Source organism: Pan paniscus, chromosome 19, assembly GCF_029289425.2.
Source record: "Pan paniscus chromosome 19, NHGRI_mPanPan1-v2.0_pri, whole genome shotgun sequence".
NCBI classification, from domain to species: Eukaryota; Metazoa; Chordata; class Mammalia; order Primates; family Hominidae; genus Pan; species Pan paniscus.
The window spans coordinates 20,131,290-20,157,723 of record NC_073268.2 but is presented as its reverse complement, the minus strand read 5'-3'; the positions used below and the strand labels follow the sequence as shown (position 1 = coordinate 20,157,723).

The 26,434-nt window shown below is 47.9% G+C and overlaps 1 pseudogene; it reads right to left on the bottom strand.

The window, feature by feature from the left end:
• Positions 1-4,514: 4,514 nt before the first annotated feature.
• On the bottom strand, positions 4,515-16,033 carry LOC117976467 (eukaryotic translation initiation factor 3 subunit C-like; annotated as a pseudogene).
• Positions 16,034-26,434: the final 10,401 nt, after the last annotated feature.

The following is a 26,434-nucleotide window of genomic DNA, read 5'->3' as shown; positions in this document are numbered from 1 at the left end:
GATACCCGAGACAGCACTCAGGACAATTCAGATGCGCCGTGTACACACACACACACACACACACACACACACACACACACACACAGAACAGCACAGACACACATATGTGCACATAGACCCTGGGGCTCACAGGATGCACAGACAACCCTGGCCCTCCCCGAGGAGGCTGCAGTGGGCAGACAGGGCAAACAGACCCCAGCGTGACCTGCCCCACCTATGTTGGCACAGAGGGAGTGTTTTGCTTGGTTATAAGCACAGTGCTCATGCCTGCCCCATGCCTAGAACCCTCCCTCTATAGGGCTGTTGCTAGGGCTCTGAGATACCAGAGAGTGGTCAGGGAGTGTGGGAGGGGAAACTTTGGGGACAGCTTCAGGGTACTGTGTTGGGACTGCGACATTGTCAGGGCGCTCAGAGTGGGCGTGTTCCCTGGGTCTTGGTGGATTTAGAGGTTGAGGGACCATTTCTGGAAGCTCACTGTGTGCCAGGGGAGCTTATATCAGAGATCTTTTTTTTTTTTTTTAAGACAGAGTCTCACTGTTGCCCAGGCTGGAGTGCAGTGGCACCATTTCAGCTCACTGCAACCTCCACCTCCCAGGTCCAAGAGATTCTCCTGCCTCAGCCTCCTGAGCAGCTGGGACTACAGGCGTGCACCACCACACCTGGCTAATTTTTGTATTTTTAGTAGAGACGGGGTTTCACCATGTTAGCAAGGCTGGTCTCGAACTCCTGACCTCAGGTGATCCACTTGCCTTGGCCTCTGAAAGTGCTGAGATTACAGGCATGAGCCACTGCGCTAGGCCAGAGATCTGCTCTGGAAGACCCCCCAGGCCGGAGGGCACTGCCACAAGCAGACAGTATGGCGAGGGTCCCTATGGCCACCTGGCAGGCAGGGTGGATTCTGGAGGGAGGTGGCCTGGGAGCAGGCTGAGGATGGGGTGAGGGCATTTGAGCAGCAGAGTGTCTGCATGACCAGGCATAACTGGAGGGACAGTAAACAACTCTTGTGTGAGAGGATGAGGGAGGGGTGAGAGGGGCTGACTACCCCCAGGACTTGGGGTGCGTTGAGACTCCTTAGCTTTATCCAGACTCTTGGGAGCCATGGAGGTTCGAGGCAGAGGCGTGGGCTGCTGGGAGAGTGAGGACTCACCATCCAGAGAGGAAGGCGAAGCTTTCAACTCTAAACGCCGTTTTATTTTCGTGTTTTTTTTTTTTTTTTTTTTTTGAGATGGAGTTTCACTCTTGTTGCCCAGGCTGGAGTGCAATAGCACGATCTCAGCTCACTGCAACCTCTGCCTCCTGGGTTCAAGCGATTCTCCTGCTTCACCCTCCCAAGTAGCTGGGATTACAGGCATGTGCCACCATGCCTTGCTGATTTTGTATATTTATTAGAAACAGGCTCTCCCTCTCCCTCTCCCTCCCCCTCCCCACAGTCTCCCTCTCCCTGTCTTTCCACAGTCTCCCTCTGATGCCGAGCGGAAGCTGGACTGTACTGCTGCCATCTCGGCTCACTGCAACCTCCCTGCCTCATTCTCCTGCCTCAGCCTGCTGAGTGCCTGCGATTGCAGGCGCGCGCCACCACGCCTGACTGGTTTTCGTATTTTTTTGGTGGAGACGGGGTTTCGCTGTGTTGGCCGGGCCGGTCTCCAGCTCCTAACCGCTAGTGATCCGCCAGCCTCAGCCTCCCGAGGTGCTGGGATTACAGACGGAGTCTCATTCACTTAGTGCTCAATGGTGCCCAGGCTGGAGTGCAGTGCCGTGATCTCGGCTTGCTACAACCTCCACCTCCCAATCGCCTGCCTTGGCCTCCCAAAGTGCCGAGATTGCAGCCTCTGCCCGGCCGCCACCCCATCTGGGAAGTGAGGAGCGTCTCTGCCTGGCCGCCCATTGTCTGGGATGTGAGGAGCCCCTCTGCCTGGCTGCCCAGTCTGGAAAGTGAGGAGCGTCTCTGCCCGGCCGCCATCCCATCTGGGAGGTGAGGAGCGTCTCTGCCAGGCCGCCCATCATCTGAGATGTGGGGAGTGCCTCTGCCCGGCCGTGACCCCGTCTGGGAGGTGAGGAGCGTCTCTGCCCGGCCACCCTGTCTGAGAAGTGAGGAGACCCTCTGCCTGGTGACCGCCCCGTCTGAGAAGTGAGGAGCCCCTCCACCCGGCAGCCACCCCGTCCGGGAGGGAGGTGGGGGTCAGCCCCCTCCAGGCCAGCCGCCCCGTCCAAGAGGGAGGTGGGGGGGGTCAGCCCCCCCGCCCGGCCAGCCGCCCCGTCCGGGAGGGAGGTGGGGGCAGCCCCCACCCGGCCAGCCGCCCCGTCCGGGAGGGAGGTGGGGGGCAGCCCCCCACCCAGCCACCACCCTGTCCGGGAGGTGGGCACCTCTGCCCGGCCGCCCCATCTGGGAGGTGAGGAGCCCCTCTGCCCGGCTGCCACCCCGTCTGGGAGGTGTACCCAACAGCTCATTGAGAATGGGCCATGATGACGATGGCAGTTTTGTCAAATAGAAAAGGGGGAAATGTGGGGAAAAGAGAGAGAGATCACATTGTTACTGTGCATGTGTAGAAAGAAGTAGACATAGGAGACTCCATTTTGTTCTGTACTAAGAAAAATTCTTCTGCCTTGGGATGCTGTTAATCTATAACCTTACCCCCAACCCCGTGCTCTCTGAAACATATGCTGTGTCCACTCAGGGTTAAATGGATTAAGGGCGGTGCAAGATGTGCTTTGTTAAACAGATGCTTGAAGGCAGCGTGCTCGTTAACAGTCATCACCACTCCCTAATCTCAAGTACCCAGGGATAAAAACACTGCGGAAGGCCGCAGGGCCCTCTGCCTAGGAAAACCAGAGACCCTTGTTCACGTTTATCGGCTGACCTTCCCTCCACTATTGTCCTATGACCCTGCCAAATCCCCCTCTCCAATAAACACCCAAGAATGATCAATAAATACTAAAAAAAAAAAAAAAAAAAAAAAAAAAAAAAAAAAAATTTTGTGCCCTGCTACTGGCCTCAAGTGATTGTCCTGCCTCGGCCTCCCACAGTGCTCGGATTTCAGGTGTGAGCCACTGCGCCCAGCCCCAGCTGTGAATTTGTTTATAAAAACCCAGAGCATTGAAAGTTTTAAGAGACGGCCCAGGTAAGTCTCCAGTGCATCTCCTGCACATGCTCCACACGTGCGTTACACTAATCATGCCACTATCTCACTTCTCCAACCCTTTGAGCTTGCACTTTTCCCCTCTGCCTACATCAGTGCTTCTCAAATGTGGTAAAGGATCATTTAAAAAAAATTTCCAATCTAGACCAGGCATGGTGATGCATCCCTGTAGTCCCAGTTACTTAGAAGGCTGAGGTGGGAGGATTGCTTGAGTCCAGGAGTTCAAGACCAGCCTGGGCAACACAGCAAGATCCCATGTCTTAAAAAAAAATCCAATCTGCTGTGGACCCATATTTATGTAAAACACAATAAGGCCGGGCGCGGTGGCTCACGCCTGTAATCCCAGCACTTTGGGAGGTGGAGGCGGGTGGATCATGAGGTCAGGAGATGGAGACCATCCTGGCTAACATGGCAAAACCCCGTCTCTACTAAAAAAAAAAAAAAATACAAAAATTTAGCCAGGCGTGGTGTTGGGCACCTGTAGTCCCACCTACTTGGGAGGCTGAGGCAGGAGAATGGTGTGAACCCGGGAGGCGGAGCTTGCAGTGAGCTGAGATCACGCCACTGCACTCCAGCCTGGGTGACAGAGTGAGACTCTGTCTCAAAAACAAACAAACAAAAAACAAGCAAACAAAAAACACAATAAACTTAAATGATCAGAAAACAACCACATGCTTAGATATCAGAGCAAAGGCCCAGTCTCTCAATGCACCCTCTTACTGATGGCACCTGTCTTGTTATGAACAGGTAACAGTGCATCCACGCTGGTCTAGACCAGCTCTCCCTTCTCCCTGCCTGGTGAACCCTCAGGGTCCAACTGTCACTACTGTCTCCACTATGTCTTCCTGATGTTCCACCCCCGGTCACATCCTCAATACATCTGTGACTTTCTTTTTGAGACGGCGTCTCGCTTTGTTGCCCAGGCTGGAGAGCAGTGGTGTGATCTTGGCTCACTGCAACCTCCACCTCATGGGTTCAAGCGATTCTCCTGCCTCAGCCTCCCAAGCGGCTGGGACTACAGGCATGTGCCTCCATGCCCGGCTAATTTTTGTATTTTTAGTAGAGAGGGGGTTTCACTATGTTGGCCAGGCTGGTCTGAAACTCCCAACCTTGTGATCTGCCCACCTGGGCCTCCTAAAGTGCTGGGATTACAGGCATGAGCCACTGCGACTGGCCTTTTAAAACACCCATTATAACTTATGTTACTATAATTTTCTGTTAAATGTCAAAAAGCAGCAGGCTCTTTGAGGTCAGGAACGTGTTCAATTCACCTCTTCATCTGAGCCTTGTGTCTGTCATGTGGTAGCAGCTCAGAAATATAATCAGCAAATGAATGGGCTCAACACACCTTTGTGGCAACAAGCAATCAACCAGAACAACTTTAAACAGACCTTTAGTGACTGAGGTGTGGTTTAGGACTTCAAGGTTGGATGGCCTAGGCGGGAAACAGAGTGGAGAGCTCAGTAGGCTGTCTGAGACTGCTGCTGGCAGTAGCCACCGCGGCGCATGTAGCCCTCGTTTTTGTGGTAGCCGTCCTTCTGGTCTGTAGGAGAGAGATGGGAAGGAAGGGCAGGGAATGCCAGGTGAGAGGCGGTGAGGGCACCAGGAGCTGGGCAAGGAGAGGAGCCGAAGTACTCACCTCGGAAGTAGCCCCCGTAGGTGCCCTGCTTGTGGTCAAACACCCGTTCGTTGTTCTCCACCAGGCTGCCCAGCTTCTCGGCCAGCTGCAGAGCCAGGTTCTGCTGGGCAGTGGGCTCAGTGCAGTGCATCACCACTGTCTGTGTTGGCTGGTCCAGGGAGGCCTGACAGGCGCCAAGGCAGAGGAGGGGACACGACACAGATCAGGCCCCTCCGCTCCAATCCCTCCATGGCTCCACCTGCCCGCTTCCCACCCCGGCCCCTACCATCAGCTCCTCATTAATGATCATTTTGCTGATGATGGAGTGCACAGTGGGCAGATCCAGCTCAAACATGTCTGACAGTGTCTCCATGCTGGGAAGAAAGAAGGCAGAGGGCAGGGGCAGTCAGGACACTTGCCCACAAGGCTGGGGCCCTTCTGTGTCCCCAGGGCCCCGCCTACCTAATGGAGTCATAGACACTGCTGTAGGTGAAGAGGTAGGTCCTCAGTGACTCTTCCTGGATCTTCCTGTGGGAAGAGGGGACAGAAGACACAACAGGGCCTCAGGGAAGGGGACCAACCAGTCTCTTCTTCCCCGACCCATCATGGCCTCTCTGTCTGCTCACCTAACCAGCATGGTGCGGACTTTGTCAGCCTCGGGGAAAAGGTCCCACACTTTCCCATTCATCTTCTCATTGATGATAAAACTGTGACAGGCCTTCCAGTCACCCATCTTCATGGCCTTGGAGGCAGTGACCACATGTTCCTGCATGGACTCAGGGGGACCTGAAACGGTGGGAATGAGGCAGGGCCTAGGGAACTTGGGACAAGTTCCATTAGCACTCTTTAAGGAGGAACAGAGGCTGGAGGAGCAAACCATACTAGAGACTCTCCCCGCCTCTCCACCAAACAGCCACGTAGTCGCCCAAGCCACTCCATCTGCACAAATGTTTGAACTCAATCAGTCTATAGATGCACTTCAGGGGACTGCCGAAACCCTCAAAAATGTTGACAAATTGTGCACATGTCCTCATGTACATTCTTCCTAGGAAAAAGGCCCATGGCTTTCATCAGATTCTCGTAAGCTTCCTTGACCTAAAAACACCTCTTCCAGCCAGGCGTGGTGGCTCACACCTGTAATAATCCCAGCACTTTGGGAGGCGGATCATCTGAGGTCAGGAGTTGGAGACCAGCCTGGCCAGCATGGCAAAACCTCGTCTCTACTAAAAATACAAAAATTAGCCAGGCATAGTGGCACACGCCTGTAATCCCAACTACTCGGGAGGCTGAGGCAGGAAAATTGCTTGAACCCAGGAGGCAGAATTTGCAGTGAGCTGAGATCTTGCCACTGCACTCCAGCCTGGGCTACAGAGCGAGACTCTGTCTCAAAAAACAAAACAAAACAAAACAAAACCACCTCTTCCAGCTCAACTGGAATGGAATTTACCAACCCTTCCTCACTCACATCACCTTCATGAATGGTGCCATTCCCATGCATCAATTACACTGTTGCCAGCTTATTATTCTTCCAAGCAGCTCACTTCTTTTCCTTAAAAAACTTAGCCCCGGTCAAAATTATCTCTAAAATCACAAGTTTATATATTAATTATGAACTCAGGCCCCCAAATACAATCCTAAGACAAGCCAGGAAGGTAAGACATGGTACGCCATAGTAACTGGAATTCAGGGTAGACAAAGTGCAAAAGTTCTACGGCTAGAAATGGGTGGCAGACAGTGAAACACAAACACGCAGACTCCACAGCAAGAACGGCAAGCTCAATGCGAACGGGGATCAGGTCCAAATGGAACCATAGGAGTGGGGCTAAGTGTAAGAGTGTAAGGAGAGGCACACAGCCCTCCTGGATGAACCTCCATTTTAACCATATTAACACTTGCAAAAGGCAAGGTTGGTCTGGGCGCGGTGGCTCACACCTGTAATCCCAGCACTTTGGGAAGCCGAGGTGGGCGGGCCACCTGAGGTCAGGAATTCGAGACCAGCCTGGCCAACATGAAGAAACCCCATCTCTACTAAAAATACAAAAAATTAGCTGGACATGGTGGCGGGGGCCTGTAGTCTCAGCTACTCGAGAGGCTGAGGCAGCAGAATCACTTGAACCCAGGAGGTGGAGGTTGCAGTGAGCTGAGACTGTGCCACTGCACTCCAGTCTGGGCAACAGTGAGGCTCCGTCTCAAAAAAAGAAAAAAGAAAAAAAAAAGAAAGAAAAAGGCAAGTTTAGGAGCTCAAAGAATATTTCTCTATAGGCCGAACAACAGTGCAGGGCTGATGGAAACTGGCTTTTGGAACCACTGTAGGGAGAAATTGAGAGGCAGGGACTGTGGAGAAGCAGACAGCCCTTTCCCATCGCTGCTACTTCAGCTCCAGCCAAGGCTAGCTCTGCAGGAAGGCAGGGCCAGGAGCGACAGATTGCCAATATTCTAAGACATGAAAATTCCGATTTTCATGGGAAATTTCCCCACAAAGTAAATCTCACTACATAAGCCAAACAAAATGTGCCTAAGGGAACTTGCCCTTTAGCCCAAACATATACATGACCAGGAGAGGACAAATCTGTAGGGGGATGTGGCTGTGGACACTGGGCTCAGCTCACTCGTCAAGCCCTCCTGTGGGCCAATGTCACAGAAAGGGCGCAGCTCAATTCCTTTCCAGTGAGTCACCACTCACTGCAACCCTGCAGGATCTGTCTTTCAAAAGGGGCCAAAGGAATCAACGTTAGCCTCTTGAACGATAAGGCTCTATGATAGCTGGTTTGGCTGGAATATAATGTACATGAAGGGAAGAAAAGGGAAAGAAAGATCAGAGGTACACATGAGCTGCATTAAACTCGGGCAAGTCACTTAACTTCTCTGTGCCTCAGTTTCTCCACTGGGAAAAAGGGTATTACTAGTACCTACCGGCATAGGGTTATTACTAATGCAGATTAAATAATTATTTGTAAAACACTTAGCACAGTGCCAGGCAGAGGAGGTGTCATTAAATCAGATGGAGTCGAGTGGTGGGAGAGTTACTCCCTTCACTTCTCTTAATCCTTATGTGTAATCAGGGAGCGAGGCAGCCTGCTGAACCCTGGAGCTCCACACTCACCCAGCAGGGGCTGTCGCTCGCCCACGCGCAGCTGGTGGTGGAACTGCTTGCTGATCATGCGTCGGCGGGCATCGCTCTCATGGGCTGCCATGTAGGGGATCTCCAGGAGCATGGCAGACACCAGGTAGACACACTCCAGCAGCTCCAGGTTGATGTGCAGGTGGAAGGGGACCTGACGGCGCCGCTCCACCTTCTCCTGCTCCTGGTTGCGCTCCTGCAGGCTGCGCAGCAGCAGGCCCTGGCCCAGAAGCTCCTTGGCTCGGCCACTCGACTGGATGTCCAGCAGGGCGTTGTGTGCGTCCTTGGTCAGGCCTTGGCGGAAGGCACAGATGCCCAGCTGCACCATGGTGCGGTTGTAAAGGATCTGGGGGCAAAGGGTCATAATGCACTCAGAGATGACAGCTGCAAGACAAGTCTTCATTTATTCCATAACTAAGCCGGGTGCAGTGGCTCACACCTGTAATCCCAGCACTTTGGGAGGCTAAGGTGGGAGGATCACTTGAGCCCAGGGGTTCAAGATGGGCCTGAGCAACATGGAGATACCCCATCGCTAAAGATAAAAAACAAAAACAAAACTAAACAAATCTACTTCAAGTGCCTACTATGTGCTGAGCACTAGGCTGGGGAGGGAGAGCAAAATAGACAAGTCCCCAGTCTGCAGGGAGCTTATGTCTAGGGGTGGGGTGTGGTGGGCAAGAGAGCTGCACTACGAGGATGGTGACTCATGCTGAGAAGAAAAATAAAGCAGAGGACGGAGCCAGGAAGGCAGTCTGCGCAGTGGTGGAGGCTCAAATGTTCATATAACTACAGAAGGCCTCATTGGGAAAGAATGTTTGAATAAAGACCTAAAGAGAGAGCAAGTCATGCAGGCATCTGGGGAAAGAATATCCTATAAAAAGGAAAAATAAACGCAGTGATCCTGTGGAAGACCCGGGCCAGGCATATTCAAGAAACAAGGGGCGCGACACAGCTAGGGCTGGGAAAAGATGCCACCACAAGCTGGGGGATGGGCGAGCACCAGCCATTTATGAGTTTTTTTTTTTTTTTTTTTTTTGGAGATGGAGTCTCACTCTGTCACCCAGGCTGGAGTGCAGCGGCGTGATCTTGGCTCATTGCAAGCTCTGCCTCCCGGGATCACGCCATTCTCCTGCCTCAGCCTCTCCGAGTAGCTGGGACTACAGGCACCCGCCACCACGCCCGGCTAATTTTTTGTATTTTTAGTAGAGACAGGGTTTCACCGTGTTAGCCAGGATGGTCTCGATCTCTTGACCTCGTGATCCACCCGCCTCGGCCTCCCGAAGTGCTGGGATTACAAGTGTGAGCCACCGTGCCTGGCCTTGTTATGAGTTTTAAGACAAGAAACCATGGGAAGGTTTTGAGCAAACAGGTAATATGATCTGACATAACTGAACAGGGTTAATCTGTATTATGAACAGAACAAAGGGACTGAAGTGACACAAAGGCAGATGATGGTGGCTGAGAGCAGAGGGTACAAGCTGAAGTGACAGAAGTGTTCTCATCATGGACTGTGAACAGGAATGGCTGGGGAATCAGATACAGTATATGAGGGAAAAGTTCGAATCAAGAATGACTCCAAGGTTTCTGGTCTAAGCAACTGGGAAGAGGGACTTGGCACTAATTAAGACAGGGGAGACGGTAAGTGGTACAAATCTTGGGGGAAAAGGCTAAGTGTAGTCATAACAACAAAAATGTGGAGATCAATACCAGTCATAAGCTTACATGCAAAAAGCCTTAAAAATGTTAGCGACAGAATCCAGCAATATATAATATAAAAGAGACAATATACAGGACCAAACTGGATATACTTCAGGAATAAAAGGTTGGTATAAAAATGTAATGAACTCGGCTGGGCATGGTGGCTCATGCCTGTAATCCCAGCACTTTGGGAGGCCGAGGTGGGTGGATCGTGGGGTCAGGAGTTCAAGAGCAGCCTGCCCAACATGGTGAAACCCCGTCTCTACTAAAAATACAAAAGTTAGCCGGGTAGTGGTGATGTGCACCTGTAATCCCAGCTACTCGAGAGGCTGAGGCAGGAGAATTGCTTGAGGCTGGGAGGCAGAGATTGCAGTGAGCCAAGATCGTGCCACTGCACTCCAGCTTGGGTGACAGAGTGACACCCTTTTTCAAAAAACAAAAAACACACAATAATGAACTCATAGTTATTCATTATATGAATAGAATGAAGGAGAAGTAACTGGGTATTTCTTTTCTTTTTGAGACAGTCTTGCTCTGTTGCCCAGGCTAGAGTGCAGTGGCATGATCGTGGCTCCTGCAGCCTCGACCTCCTGAGCTCAAGCAATCCTCCTACCTCAGCCTCCTGAGTAGGTGGGACTACAGGCGTGCACCACTATGCCTGACTAGTTTCTGTATTTTTTGTAGAGACAGGGTTTTGCTATGTTGCACAGCAATGAAGATAGTATGGGACTTGCATAAGGACAGACAAAAAGGTAAATGAATGGGACAGAGGGAATGACCTGAAAAACACCTACTCTTATAGGTAATGTGGTTTTTCATATTGTTTTCCACAAAGACACCAAAGCAATACAATAGGGGAAAGGAAGTCTTTTCTACAAATGATGCTAGAACAACTAGGTATCCATATGGAGGAAAAAGAAACCCTGATCCCAACCTCACCAGATGCAAAAATCAAACCTAGACCAACTATAAGACTAAATGTAAAAGCTAACACCCATAGCAACTTACAAAAAAAAAAAAAAGAGAGAAATGTAAAAAGTCTTCACGAATTTCAGTTAGGCAAAGGTTTTTGAGACAGGATACAGAAAATAATTACTATAAAAGAAAAAACTGGGCCGGGTGCAGTGGCTCATGCCTGTAATCCCTGCACTTTGGGAGGGTGAGGCGGGCGGATCATGAGGTCAAGAGATCGAGACCATCCTGGCCAACACGGATACTAAAAAATAAAAAAAATTAGCTGGGCATGGTGGTGGGCGCCTGTAGTCCCAGCTACTCGGGAGGCTGAGGCAGGAGAATTGCCTGAACCTAGGAAGCAGAGGTTGTAGTGAGTCATCAAGATCGCACCACTGCACTCCAGCCTGCCAACAGAGCGAGACTCCGTCTCCAAAAAAAAAAAAAAAAAAAAAAATTCTGACACAGGACTAGCTATCCAGGATAGATAAGGCACTCCTACAACTCAATAAAGTGAACAATCCAATTGTTTTAAATGGGCAAGAACTGACTAGATATTTATTATTTCATGAAAGATAAATGGCCAATAAACATAAAAAAGTAAAAAAGTAGCCAATATCAATAGTCACCAGGGAAATGCAAACTAACACCACAATGAGATACCATTAGACAACCAATTAAAATTTAAAAGACCTTTGAGTGGCCGGTTGCGGTGGCTCACGCCTGTAATCCCAGCACTTTGGGAGGCTGAGGTGGGTGGGTCACCTGAGGTTCAAGACCAGCCTGGCCAACATAGTGAAATCTTGTCTCTATTAAATATACAAAAATTAGCCTGGTGTGGTGGCACGTGCCTATAATCCCAGCTACATGGGATGGTGAGGGAGGAGAATGGCTTGAACCTGGGAGATGGAGGTTGTAGTGAGCCAAGATTGCACCACTGCACTCCAGCCTGGGCAACAGAGCGAGACTCTGTCTCAAAACACACACACACACACACACACACACACACACACACACACCCTAAAAGATACACACACACACACACACACACCCTAAAAGATATACACACACACACACACCCTAAAAGATACACACACACACACACCCTAAAAGATACACACACACACAACCCCTAAAAGATACACACACACCCCCTAAAAGAGACACACACACACACACACACACACACACACACACACACCCCTAAAAGATCTTTGAGACCAGCCTGAGCAACATAGTGAGACCCTGTCTCTACAAAAAATAAAAAATTAGCCAGGCATGGTGGCACATGCCTGTAGTCCCAGCTATGGTGGCACATGCCTGTAGTCCCAGCTACTATGGAGGCTGAGGTGGGAGGATCACTTGAACCTGGGAATTTGAGGCTACTGCGGGCCATGATCATGCCACTACACTCAGTCTAGGTGACAGTGCAAGACCCTGCCTCAAAAAACAAAAACAAAAAAAAGTTTAAAAGACCAATACCACCACCGGCATGATGGCTCACTCCTGTAATCTCAGCACTTTGGGAGGCTGAGGCAGGCAGATCACTTGAGGTCAGGAGTTTGAGACCAGCCTGGCCAACATGGTGAAACCCTATCTCTACTAAATTACAAAAATTAGTCGGAAGTGGTGGCGGGCACCTGTAATCCCAGCTACACGGGAGGCTGAGGTAGAATTGCTTGATCCTGGGAGGTGGCAGTTGCAGTGAGCCAAGATTGCACCACTGCACTCCAGCCTTGGCGACAGAGCGAGACTCCCTCTCAAAAAAAGACCAACACCACCAAAAGTTGACAAGGAACTCCCAAACACTAGCAGGAGTGTAAAATGGTATAACCACTTTTGAGTTTCTTACAAGAATGTTCACAGCAGCTTCATACATTAGAGCCAAAAACTGGAAATAAACTGGGTGTCCGCCAAGAGGAAAACAGACACAGTGATATGTTCATACCATAGAATAAAAACACAAACAGGAGGGCTGTTTAAAAACCAGCATTACCCCCAGACAGGTTCACCAGGTGCTCTACACATAAACATTTCCTAGTTGCCTCAAATATACTTTTACATGATCTACACTTCCAGACACAGCTTTTTTTTTTTTTTAACAGTCTTGCTCCATTACCCAGGCTGGAGGGCAGTGGCACAACCTCGGCTCACTGGAACCTCTGCCTCTTGGGCTCAAGCACTACCAAGCCTGGATAATTTTTTTTTTTTGACACGAAATTATGTGTTTACATGCAGGAGGACTGCAGGATGCTGGCAACTGGGAAAGACCAAGTGTCTACTTAAATTTGCACCGGCCAGACAGGTGGCTGTTCTGGTTAAGCCAGTTTGCCAAGAGGCCAGGGGCCTGGCAACTCCTTCACCTCCAAGGCCTCCCCATCCTACCTGCACTGGCGGGTCTGCATGCTGAAAGTTGTCTTGCAAGTGGCTCATGAGCATGAGGTCGCGGGCCTGGTACCAGCGGGAATGCAGAGCATGGTGGTAGATGTGGCAGAGGATGGCGCATGTGCGGATCCGGTCTGTGCGGTCCTTGGCGTGGATGTACTTGCACAGTCTCTCCATCAACACAGCCGAGTCCTCGCCCTCATTTTCTGCCTGGTCTTGCTCAGACTGGGGAGGAAGGGAGGTTATTTGCAAAGGAGATCCAGCTTTAAAAGGCACAGGCTCTAGCAACTAAAGATGAGACTCTATCCAGTCTCATTCTAATACCTCAGTTTCCCTCCCTGCGCCACCTGCGGAAGTCTAGAGAGTAACAGATTTGCTGTCAAGTCCTGACAGAAGTGGAGGACAGGTGGACACACCCATTCCCCTCTGCCATGACTGCCACGTGCTCACCTTTGAGGAGCCCTCAGGCGGGGTCAGCTGCCGCTGTTGGGCCTTGTAATCAAACTTGTAGTAGGTGTGCAGGATGCGCAGCAGGTAGATGCGGCAGACCTCCTCGGTAGTGCCCTTCTCCTCCAGGTAGCGCTGCACACGCTCGATGATGGCACACACCTGGGCCTCATCCTTCAAGTGCTCCATGTACTCTGGCAGGGAGAGCACCCACCCTTGTCTCAGCTGGGCAGCCAGGCTTTCCCATCTGTTCCCACTCATTCCAATCAACCCGTCCCTCTTCTGCACCCGTCAGAAAAGTCTAGTCAGTGTGCCCCAGAAAGGCCATCTCCCACTCCCAGGACCCAGAACCTTCCAGTCCCACAGCTTAGGAAAAAAATCCCAACTGCCAACCTCTGCCAATAAGGGTCTGCCAGGCCTGGCCCTTGCCTGGTCTCCCACGATTCTCCCTCTGGCTTCCTGTGCTGGAGTCCCACTGGCCTTTTTACTCCTGGAACATCAAGCTCGCTCTCTGCTCCTCCTGTCAGGCGCTGTCTTCAGCTGATTCTTCCCCTAACTCCTCCTCATTGGATCTCACCTCAGGTGGTCCCTACTTAAGGGTGCTTTCTCCAGCTGTTAGCTACAGCAGCCACCCCTCCAGCCACTTCTTACCACAGGGCCCTAGTTTAACTCTGAACTTTATATCATCTAGAATTATTATTATTATTTTTTGAGATGGAGTTTCACTCTTTCGCCCAGGCTGGAGTGCAGTGGTGTGATCTCAGCTCATTGCAACCTCTGGCCCGCTGGGCTCAAGGGATTCTCCTGCCTCAGCCTCCCACATAGCTGGGATTTACAGGCACCTGCCACCATGCCTGGTTAATTTTTGTATTTGAGTAGAGCCAGGGTTTTGCCACGTTGGCCAGGCTGGTCTCAAACTCCTGACCTCAGGTGATTCACCCACCTCGGCCTCCCAAAGTGCTAGGATTACAGGCGTGAGCCACTGCACCTGGCCCAGAATTATCTTAATATCATACTTTTTTTTTTTTTTTTTGAGATGGAGTCTTGCTCTGTCGCCCAGGCTGGAGTGCAGGGGTGTGATCTCGGCTCACTGCAAGTTCCGCCTCCTGGGTTCATGCCATTCTCCTGCCTCAGCCTCCCAAGTAGCTGGGACTATAGGTGCCCAGCACCACGCCTAATTTTTTTTGTGTGTGTGTGTGTGTATTTTTAGTAGAGATGGGGTTTCACCGTGTTAGCCAGGATGGTCTCGATCTCCTGACCTCGGGATCCGCCTGCTTCGGCCTCCCAAAGAGCTGGAATTACAGACGTGAGCCACCACGCCCGGCCATATCTTACTACTATTATTTTTCAAACTGCCTTTCTCCATCCAGCACAAAAGGTAAGCTTTTGGCTGCCTTGTTAATCACTATACCCTTGACTTGATGGGCACATTCACACTTTTACTGAGTAAACTATGCTGCACTTTCACACCCCAATGCCTCTCATCCAAGCTAAACAAGAGAAGTGAATAGATGCCTTACCCCAAAGGTTCTCAAAGTATAGCCCTGAGACCAGCAACCTGGGAGCAGGCTAGAGGTGCAGGTTCTCAGGCCCCACTCAGACCTATGGAATCAGAAACGATGGGACTGGGAGCCAGCATCTCATCAGGCCCTTCCGTGTGAACGCTAGGTAAGTTGAAAGGCTGGCTTTTCAAGCACTCTGACTTAGTATAATCCTCACAAAGCTCTAAACCTAGTAATATTCCCCACAATTTTCCTCTCAGCAAAGCCCACGCTTGCTCAGGCTCACCTTGGGAGTGAGGGTCAGTATTTTGCATTATTTTGGTAAATTCTTCATCCATTCATTCCACCAGAGTTAGGATGCAGCCACGGACACGCAGTGGCTGAAAAGGAAGGCGAAGGAGGAGTCAACAAATTAGCCCAGATCTCAGTCTCAAACCTCAACCCTCGGGTCCCACTGAGCCTTCCCAAAGCATAAAATACACACCTCCAGTTATCCTGCCAACTCCTCCCTTTACCTGGTCAGCGTTGTGCAGGTTCTCACTCTCTTCCAGAATATTCTCTCCAACAAAAATGTTGGGATTTGCAAACAGGATATCCATCAGCTCATTGATGCAGTCCAGGCACTTCCCCCACATCTCTGGCTGCCAAGATTTCAGGCCACATCAGAGTCAGAGGTGTGAAGGTAGAGTAAGCGGATGCCTCCCCCTTCAGCAGGAATCATGGGGCCTTCCACCACCAAGACTGCCTCCATAGCCCCTGAGTCTTAAGATGCTAGGTACCTTCTTCCCCCAACCCACCAGCGATGCCCTGAGATGAGCCTCTTCACTGCTCTCACCTTCATGTAGGTTGCCAGGTTGGGGTTGTAGTCATAGAGAGAGGCGATGATATTGAACTTGATCTTGACAATGACGCCCTCTCCCAGGTTGTTTTCTGCTGCAATCTGAACCAGCAGTTGCAGCAGCTCAATCTGGGCAGCATTAGAGGGCCAGAGAGCTGGGTCAGGCTTTGGAGACAAATCACAAAGTCTCTCCCAGCATGCCCTCTTCAGATAACACGCCCTCCTCATCACCCATATCCCTGCTTCTCCTTTATAAATTCCAAACAGAAGCAACAATAATCCCAACCATCCTGGAATGCTGTGAAATGCTTCACACCTACCACCATCCTCTGTTACCTAATAACTAAAGAAGGTAAACACTCTTACTTTTTTAATCTTAAAAAAAAAAAGCCATGTGTGGTAGCTCATGCCTGTAATCCCAGCACTTTGGGAGGCTGAGGCAGGCGGATCACTTGAAGTCAGGAGTTCGAGACATGGTGAAACCCCATCTCTACTAAAAGTACAAAATCAGCCAGGGATGGTGGCGGGTTCCTGTAATCCCAGCTACTCAGGAGGCTGAGGCAGGAGAATCGGTTGAACCCAGAAGGCAAAAAGGTTGCAGTGAGCCGAGATCGTGCCAGTGCACTCCAGCCTGGGCAACAAGGAGACTCCATCTCAAACAAAAAAAAAAAAAAGAGGAGAACATTATCTCATTGTATAGATGGGAAAACAGACCCAAAACATTAAGTGATTGGTTTTAAGTCACAAGAAGAGTAAACAGCAGATAATGGACGGGGATGCCCCAAGCATACAATTCCCTCTACTACAGCCACACACAGACCCTTCCAACAATCCCTTCCCCCAACCTCCACCCTCTGCCACCCTGCAATCCCACTGCCCAGGCCCACGAATCTTACCGATCAGTTCCCTTCTGGCCTCATGCCTGTAGGATCTCATTCAGTTTCTAGATAACAACAGCATGGGTGATCTCAGTTCCCTTGGCAAACATTTTTTGCTTCTCCTGTATCAGTACATATCCCGTCATGTGCATGCCAGCGGGAAACTGTCCTTGCCTTTTCCCCACAAGGGGACCTTTATGTCCTCCCAAACTGTTCCCCAATTCATTTTACCTCTGAAACCCTCACCTTAACCAACGGCACTCCGCCCCGGACCCTTTCCCACTCCCCGCCTTCATTGTCCTCCTCCTCCTCAGCCAGGCGCTTGGATTTCCTGTCGTGCTGCTTCTTAGCTTTGTCCTCCCGTTTCTTCTCGGCTGCCTTCTTGTCCTCATCTGTGGTGGGTGCCCTGCCGACAGACATGGGAGAAGATGACAGATCAGCCCCTCCCCACCTCTAAGGCTTCTTCCTCCCATCAACTTCCGCTTTTCCTCCAGCAGCTCCTGGGTCCAAGTTATGCTCTACAACAATGACCTAGAGGGCACAGTGAACCATAACCATAGCCATCTCTAATAAGACAGAGTACTAACCAGGCCACTGTAGACATATTAATAGAAACAACCTGTCAGCTAGGCATGGTAGATCACTTGATGTCAGGAATCCAAGACCAGCCTAGGCAACATGGTGGAACCCCATCTCTACTAAAAGTACAAAAATTAGCCAGGCATGGTGGTGCACGCCTGTAGTCCCAGCTACTTAGGAGGCTGAGGCACGAGAATCACTCAAACTTGGGAGGCAGAGAAGGCTGCAGTGAGCCACAATCATGCCACTGCACTTAAGCCGGGGTGACAGAGCAAGACTCAGTCTCCAAAAAAACAAAACAAAATAAAACAAAACAAAAAAAAACCAACCTGTCATTTTGCTACAAAGCTAACATCTACAGTTTTCCAAAGAATCCACAAACAACTTATTTTCTTTGATACCAGCTGCTTTCTCCAGACTGACCAACTAATCAATGAATCAGTTCCCCCAAATATATAAAAACATTTTTTTCTTTTTTACTATTCCTAAACTGTTTTATCCCTTTCTCTCCTCTCTTGACAACCGATTAATCTAAATTCTGAATTTTAAAAAAATGTTCATTACAAAAAAGGTCCCCACAAAACAGAAAAAGATCACCAGCTACCTTGAAATGGTCTTAGGCTACTGGATGTTGCCTGAAACCATCTCCAGACTTGAGTATGTATTTATGTAACAAAATACAAACCAAATGGCAAAGACAAATTACTTCAAACTTTGCACAGATACTGAAGAATAAATCTTTCCAGAAAGACTCAACATTTTTGAAAACTCATATGTAATTACCATAATCTACCATTTGAACATTTATAAATAAATTTCATTTTCACTGCTTAAAATGTTTGAATATGTTTTTGGAATAGTCTATAAGTTTACCAGTTAAATTAAGTCTTCCCTTGCCAGAAGACCAATGCCATAACTCTCAACAGAAGTGTATGGACTGGCCAAGCATGGTGGCTCAAGCCTGTAACCCCAGCACTTTGGGAGGCCGAGGTGGGCATATTGCTTGAGCCCAGGAGTTTGAGACCAGTCTGGGTGACAAGGTAAAAAGCCCATCTCTATTAAAAACAACAACAACAACAACAAAAGCTTATGGATCTTTCCCCCGTACCACTGCAAGACTCTAATGATGACTCACTTTATAGGTAAAATCCTTTGCAAATATGCAAAGCATGTTCATTAAACTAAAACCTCTTGGTCCAAACCATCTGTATAGCTCTGAGATCAGAAGAACTAAAGCTATTTTTAAAAATGAATGCTTCAAAAGAACTTAAACTTCCTTGGCTAAAGTATTACTTCTAGCACTAAAGATAGTATGATACACACCTCAAAAGGGAAATGTACTATTGTATGAAATTCTAACTGAAAGACCTAAGACTTGGCTTGACCTCTCCTATGACAGATTATACTCTGGTATATTCATATCTTGGTAGAAATTATCAGATAACAAATGTTTATATCCTCAGCTATATAATCAACAGATAAAAGCAACATTTCTAAACGAGTATTACCTCTACTTAATACATAGTTAAGAGACTAAAAACTCATTATTGAGAGACACCAACGGAAGTCAGGCCTAACTACACTGCAGAGGACCACACCATTTTCCCATGCCTTCCCAACCACAACTACTGATGGAAAGCCCTAGATGTATACCCTTGCTTAGGATCCTAACTCGGACATTCAGTCTCACTAGAGATCCTGGGGTTCACTTAAAAAACAAAAACAAAAACAAAAAAACGCCTCCAGAATCAGGTAACTCTTAGAAGTAGACAGCAGCTCTGTAAGAGTTCACAGGTCGCTGGGCGCAGTGGCTCACGCTTGTAATCCCAGCACTTTGGGAAGCCGAGGCAGGCAATCACGAGATAAGGAGATCGAGACCATCCTGGCTAACGTGGCGAAACCCTGTCTCTACTAAAAATACAAAAAATTAGCCAGGCATGGTGGCACGTGCCTGTAATCCCAGCTACTTGGGAGGCTGAGGAGAACTGCTTGAACCAGGGAGGTGGAGGTTGCAGTGAGCTGAGATTGCACCACTGCACTCCAGCCTGGGCAACAGAGCAAGACTCCATCTAAAAAAAAAGAAAAAAAGAAAAAGAGTTCACAGGTCAATCATGACATCAGGTATAGATGAACTCCCCCCTAATACCTTCAGATCACCATAAGACAACAGATGGCCTTATCCCACATCAAAGAGGCTGAAGTTCATGAGAATAAACCCACTCCTTTACAAGCTTGTTTTGACCAAAAGATGAAGGCTGAGAAATGCTGATGACGGAAAGGGTATATTTAGACTGGCTGAATCTGGAGTTGCTGAAAACCCTTACTGGCAGAGGGCCTATCGTGTTTTCTAGAGCATCCACCAACCCTGGGTGGCATACTCAAGGAGAGTTAATATCAGAGTTTACACAGAAAAACGGGCAAACAGAATCCACTGTTCTGTGGTTTTGCCCTCTCTCCTTGTTCCTCTTTCTCCTATATAAATCCTGCTTTTGCTTGGTTGGAAATTAATCTGAAAATCTGTCTCCCTTGTTATACAAGTGAAATAGTGTCTGTGAATTATTCTTCTACACTACAAAGCCACAAACTCTCAATGTCAAAAAGATTCTGACACTTGAAATTCTAACTTTATTTTCTCAAGGGTTTTCCTCAGAACATTGATTCAACTAATTTTAGATTTTTCTGATTAGGTATACAAGTTAGTTTACAGGTTAACAAAAAAAAATTTGGCTGGGTGCGGTGGTTCACGCCTGTAATTCCAGCACTTTGGGAGGCTGAGGTGGGCAGATCACGAGGTCAGGAGATCGAGACCATCCTGGCTAACACAGTGAAACCCCGTCTCTACTAAAAATACAAAAAAATTTAGCTGGGCATGGTGGCAGGTGCCTGTAGTCCCAGCTACTCAGGAGGCTGAGGCAGGAGAATGGCGTGAACCCGGGAGGCATAGCTTGCAGTGAGCCGAGATCGCGCCACTGCACTCTAGCCTCGGCAACAGGCTAGTGTCTCAAAAAAAAAAAAAAAAAAAAATTCAAGGATAACCTCTAAAAGCATAGCATGTCTAACTCCCAAACCAGCAGAGAAAAACAAAATGAATAATAAGAAAATATATATAACTAGAAACAGGGGGGAAAAAAAAGAGGATGAGAAAATACATGTAGGCTAGGTGTGGTGGCTCATGCCTGTAATCCCAGTACTCTGGGAGGCTGAGGCGAGCGAATCATCTAAGGTCAGGAGTTCAAGACCAGCCTGGCCAACATGCTGAAACCTCATCTCTACTAAAAATATAAAAATTAGCTGGGCATGGTGGTGCTCACGTGTAGTCCCAGCTACCCAGGAGGCTGAGGCCTGAGAATCACTTGAACCCAGGAGGCAGAGGTTGCAGTGGGCCAGGATTGCACCACTGCATTCCAGCCAGGGCAACACAGTGAGACTCCTTCTCAAAAACAAAAACAAAAAACACACAAATAAAAGAAAAATAAAATACAGGCTGAATATCCCTTATCTGAAATGCTTAGAACCAGAAGTGTTTCAAATTTCAAATAATTGCATATATATAATGAGGTATCTTGGGAAGGGCTCCAAGTCTAACTATGAAATTTGTGTGTTTCATCTACACCTTATACAAACAGCCTGATGGCAATTTTACATAGTATTTTAAATAATTTTGTGCATGAAACAAAGTTTTGACTGCAACCTGTCACATGAGGTCAGATGTGGAATTGTCCACTTATGGTGCTCCAGAAGTTTCAGACTTTGGAATTAGAGATGCCCAATCTTTAGAAGACAGAATGAATTTCAAAATAATTATGATGAAAGAAACTACCCCCTCCAAATTATACACCGTTGATTCCATTTACATAAAATTCTAGAAAATGCTAACTTACCTAGTGACAGAAAGCAAATTAGTGTGAGGGATAGGGTGAGGAAACTGAGGCAGGGAGAAGTATTACAAAGGGGAAGGTGGAAATGTTTAGGTGTGAAATTTTTAGGATATTATGTTTTGATTGTGGTGAGTTCTATGGGTGTAAACATATGTCACAACTTATTAAATTTAACTTTAAGGCCGGGTGCGGTGGCTCATGCCTGTAATCCCAGCACTTAGTGGAAGGCCGAGGCGGGTGGATCACGAGGTCAGGAGATCGAGACCATCCTGGCTAACATGGTGAAACCCTGTCTCTACTAAAAGTACAAAAAATTAGCCAGGCATGGTGGCGGGTGGCTGTAGTCCCAGCTACTCAGGAGGCTGAGGCAGGAGAATGGTGTGAACCTGGGAGGTGGAGCTTGCAGTGAGCCGAGATTGTGCCACTGCACTCCAGCCTGGGTGACAGTGCAAGACTCTGTCTCAAAAAAAAAAAAAAAAAAAAAACTTTAAACAAGTGCAGTTATTGTATGTCATTTACACCTCAATAAAACTATTACAAAATTTAAAATAAAGAGGATAAACAGAAAGTATAAGATACCATAAAATGGTAAGAATAAATACATTGATAACCACAATAGGCTGGGCGCAGTGGCTCACGCCTGTAATCCCAGCACTTTAGGAGGCCCAGGCAGAAGGGTTACTCGAGCCCAGGAGTTCGAGACCATCCTGGGCAACAGGGCAAGACCCCATCTTGATAAAAACTAATTATGTAGACACATATATAAATAACCATCATATATATGTAAATAACTATAATAAACGTAAATGAACTAAATTGCCAGAGAAGCAGAGATCAAGTTCTGGCGGTCATTGCACAATGTGAACGTACTAAATGCCACTGATTTGTATACCTGAAAATGGTTAAAATGGGAAATGTTATGTATCACAATAAAAGAAAAAAAAAGCAGAGATTTTATGAGATTAAAAAAAAAACAAACCAAAAACCTAGCTGTGCTTAAGAGACACTCTTTTTTTTTTTTTTTTTTTTTTTCCTGAGACGGAGTCTTGCTCTGTTGCCCAGAGCTGAAGTGCAATGGCGCGATCTCGGCACACTGCAACCTCCGCCTCCCGGGTTCAAGCAATTCTCCTGCCTTAGCCTCATGAGTAGCTGGGACTACAGGCGCAGGCCACCACACCGGGCTAATTTTTTTGTATTTTTAGTAGAGATGGGGTTTCACCATGTTGGCCAGGCTGGTCTCGAACTCCTGACCTTGTGATTTGCCTGCCTCCACCTCCCAAAGTGCTGGGATTACAGGCGTGAGCCACCACGCCCAGCCAAGAAACACTCTTAATCATACAGCATGGCAGAGTTAAAAATAAAAGGACAGGAAACGTCCTTTTCATAAACATCCTTTATCAGGTAGAGGGAAGCTCCCTTCTATTCCTAGCTTCAGTCTTTTATCATGAAAGAATATTAGGATTTTTTTCAAATGCTTTTTTTTGCATCTGCTGAGATGACTCTACGGCTTTTGTCTGTTATTCTATTGATATAGTATATTAGTTGATTTTCATATTAAAACATCCTTCTATTATTGGGATAAATCCTACTTGGTTATTAAATTTTTTTTTAAACTTTTTTGGGAGATGAGCCCACCCATCCTCCATCCCCCTACAGGCAAGGAGGGGGTGCTCCCATATAATGCTTATTGTATGTTGCTGTGTTTGGTTTTCTACTATGTTGTTAAGAACTTTTGAGTCTGTATTTATAAAAGTATAGCTTTATAGTCTTACAGTTTTTTTGGTTTTGTTTCGTTTTCTGAGACAGAGTCTTGCTCTGTCGCCCAGGCTGGAGTGCAGTGGCACGATCTCGGCTCACTGCAACCTCTGCCTCCCAGTTCAAGCGATTCTCCCGCCTCAGCTTTCCGAGTAGCTGGGACTACAGGCGCCTGCCACCATGTCTGGCTAATTTTTTTGTAGTTTTAGTAGAGACTGGGTTTCACTGTGTTAGCCAGGATGGTCTCGATCTCCTGACCTCGTGATCCACCCACCTCGGCTCCCCAAAGTGCTGGGATTATAGGCATGAGCCGCCGCACCCGGCCCGTTTTGTTTTATTTTTAAAGATGGTTCACATACCTTTATTAGAAACAAAGTTATTAAAGATCAAAACATTTCCAAACATGTGTCTTCAAAATATGCTCTTTATGGCATGAGCTTCTCTTGATTAGTGGTGATTTTTTTCACCCCTTGGCCAGCTGACTCCTTCTCAACACTGGATTCTCACCGAACCATAAGAGTTTGTACCTGTAATACTCATTTGTATGTGAAGCACTAGGATTATTTGTAACTGTAATCTTGCTCATTCACAAGAATCTGGTTAAGCCCCTTGTCCACTTTGGAGAGTTAGGAAAAATTATATCTAGATAGCATAATCTGTAAATCCACTTATCTGGACATACGTAAACTGTATAGAGACTAGGTGTGGTGGCTCTCACCTGTGATCCCAACACTTTGGGAGGCCAAGGCAGGAGGATCGATTGAGGCCAGGAGTTCAAGACCAGCCTGGGCAACACAGCAAAACTATTAGTAAATAAATAAAATAATGATAATAATAAAAACCGTGTAGAACACTGAAAAGCAAACATGGCGCAGGACACTGAAAGAAAACACACAACCCCTCCAAATACGAAGCTCCTGACCCCTTACCCAGTTACCTCACCTGTCTTACATAACCCAAGATGTCTAACAGACGCCCAGTGTCAATCCACTTACTAAATATTAATAAAGCTTACTTGTTTTTCTTCTTTTAGATAATATAATACACTTAAATTATAATGTGTTTTTTCAGCACCTCTATGATCAATTTTTTTTTGTTTTTTTTAGATGGAGTCTTGCTCTGTCACCCAGGCTGGAGTGCAGTGGTGCAATCTTGGCTCACTGCAACCTCCGCCTCCCGGATTCAAGCGATTCTCCTGCCTCAGCCTCCTGAGTAGTTGGGATGACAGGCGCCCACCACCATGCCCGGCTAATTTTTGCATTTTCAGTTGAGACAGGGTTTCGCCATGTTGGTCAGGCTGGTCTCAAACTGCTGACCTCAGGTGATCTGCCCACCTCAACCTCCCAAAGTGCTGGGATTACAGGCGTAAGCCACTGCACCCAGCTCTTTTTTTTTTTTTTTTTTTTTTTTTTTGAGACAGAGTCTCACTTTCTTATCCAGGCTGAAGTGCAGTGGTATAATCATCCCTCATTGCAGCCTCCACCTCCTGGGCTCAACTGATCCTCCCACCTCAGCCTCCTGAGTAGCTAGGACCACAGGCATGCACCACCACACCCAGCTAATTTTTTTTTAAATTTTTAGTAGAGATGAAGTGTCACTATGTTGCTCAGACTGGTCTCAAACTCCTGGGCTGAAGCGATTCACCTGCCTCAGCCTCCCAAAGTGCTGAGATTAAAGGTGTGAGTCCCCATGCCTGACCTTTGTAATCATCTTGTACCTGAGGCACACCTTTCTTTTTTGGCCGGGGGGGAGGGGTGGGGGGCCGAGAGTCTTGCTCTGTCACCCAGGCTGGAGTGCAGTGGGGCCATCTCAGCTCACTGCCACTTCTGCCTCCTTGGTTCAAACAATTCTGCTGCCTCAGTGTCCCAAGTAACTGGGATTACAGGCACACACCACCATGCCTGGCTAATTTTTATATTTTTTAAGTAGAGATGGGGTTTCATCCTGTTGGCCAGGCTGGTCTTGAACTCCTGACCCCAAGTGATCCGCCCACCTTGGCCTCCCAAAGTGCTGAGATTACAGGCATGAGCCACCGTGCCTGGCCAAGGCACACCTTTCTTTGGAGACCACCGGCCCAGGATAAACCTAGAAGAGTGTTAGACTGAAGGGCATGTACCTTATTGGGTACTAAATTGCTCTCCCAAGGTTTTCCCCAGTTTTATACCCCACCCTTTTCTTTGCATTTTTACTAGAATTTGGTTTTAATACACATTAATTTTTGCAGATCAAAAGTTATGAAGTGGTATTTAATTATTGTTAAATTGGTATTTTCCTAATTATTAGTGAGTCGTAGCATGCTTTATGTTTATCAGCCCTTAAAATGTCTCATGTTTGTATTGCCCGTATTTTTCTTTTGTGTTATTTGTCTTTTCCACATTGATTTTTAAGAATCTACTTTTTCTTTTCCATTTCATTAATTTCTATCCTTTGCTATTTCTGACTGTCTACAGCCTTTGGGCTCACTGTTTTGTTCATTTTTCTGACTTCTCAAGTTGAACACTTAGCTAATTCATTTTCAATTATTCTTATTTTCTCTTTCTTACTTCCTTATTTTCTTTTTCTTTCTTTCTTTTTTTTTTTCTTTTTAAGCAACAGAGTCTTGCTGTGTTGCCCAGGCTGGTCTCGAACTCCTGGTCTCAAGCAGTCTGCCTGCCTCGGCCTCCCAAAGTGCTGGGGTTACAGGCATAAGCTACCACTCCTGGCTTAAATTTAACTTTTAGATTCGGGGGTACATGTGCAAGTTTGTCACAAGGGTATATTGTGCAATGCTGCAATTTGGGCTTGTCGGTGGGGGGTGGGCAAGGTGGGCGGGGGCAGAGTCTCCCTCTGTTGCCCAGACTGGACTGCAGTGGGGCAATCACAGCTCACTGCAGCCTTGACCTCCTGGGATCAAGCGACCCTCTCACCTCAGCCTCTCCAATAGCTGGGACCACAGGTGCATACCTAATGCTCAGCTAATTTTTTATTTTATTTATTGTAGAGAAACGTTCTCCCTATGTTGCCCAGGCTGGTCTCAAACCCCTGGGCTCAAGTGATCCTCGGGCCTTGGTGTCCCAAGTGTTGGGATTACAGGCATCAGCCACCACACCTGGCCTGGGCTTCTAGTGATCCCATCACCCAGATAGTGAACATATTACCCACCTTCCTCTCTCCAGCCTTCCCTCCTTTTGGAGTCCCCAGTGTCTATTGTTCTCATCTTTATGTCCGTGTGTATCCAGGGTTTAGATCCCACTTAAAAGTGAGAACATGCAATATTTGGTTTTCTGTTTCTGTGCTAATTTGCTTAGGAGAATGGCCTCCAGCTACACTCACATTGCTACAAAAGACATGATTTTTTTTTTTTTTTTGAGATTGAGTTTTGCTCTTGCTGCCCAGGCTGGAGTGCAATGGCAAGATCTCAGCTCACCGCAACCTCCGACTTCCAGGTTCAAGCTATTCTCCTGCCTCACCCTCCCGAGTAGATGGGATTACGGGCATGCGCCACCACACCCGGCTAATTTTGTATTTTTAGTAGAGATGGGGTTTCTCCATGTTGGTCAGGCTGGTCTCGAACTCCCAACCTCAAGTGATCCGCCCACTTCGGCCTCCCAAAGTACTGGGATTACAGGCGTGAGCCACTGCCCCCAGCAATTTCATTATTTTTTATG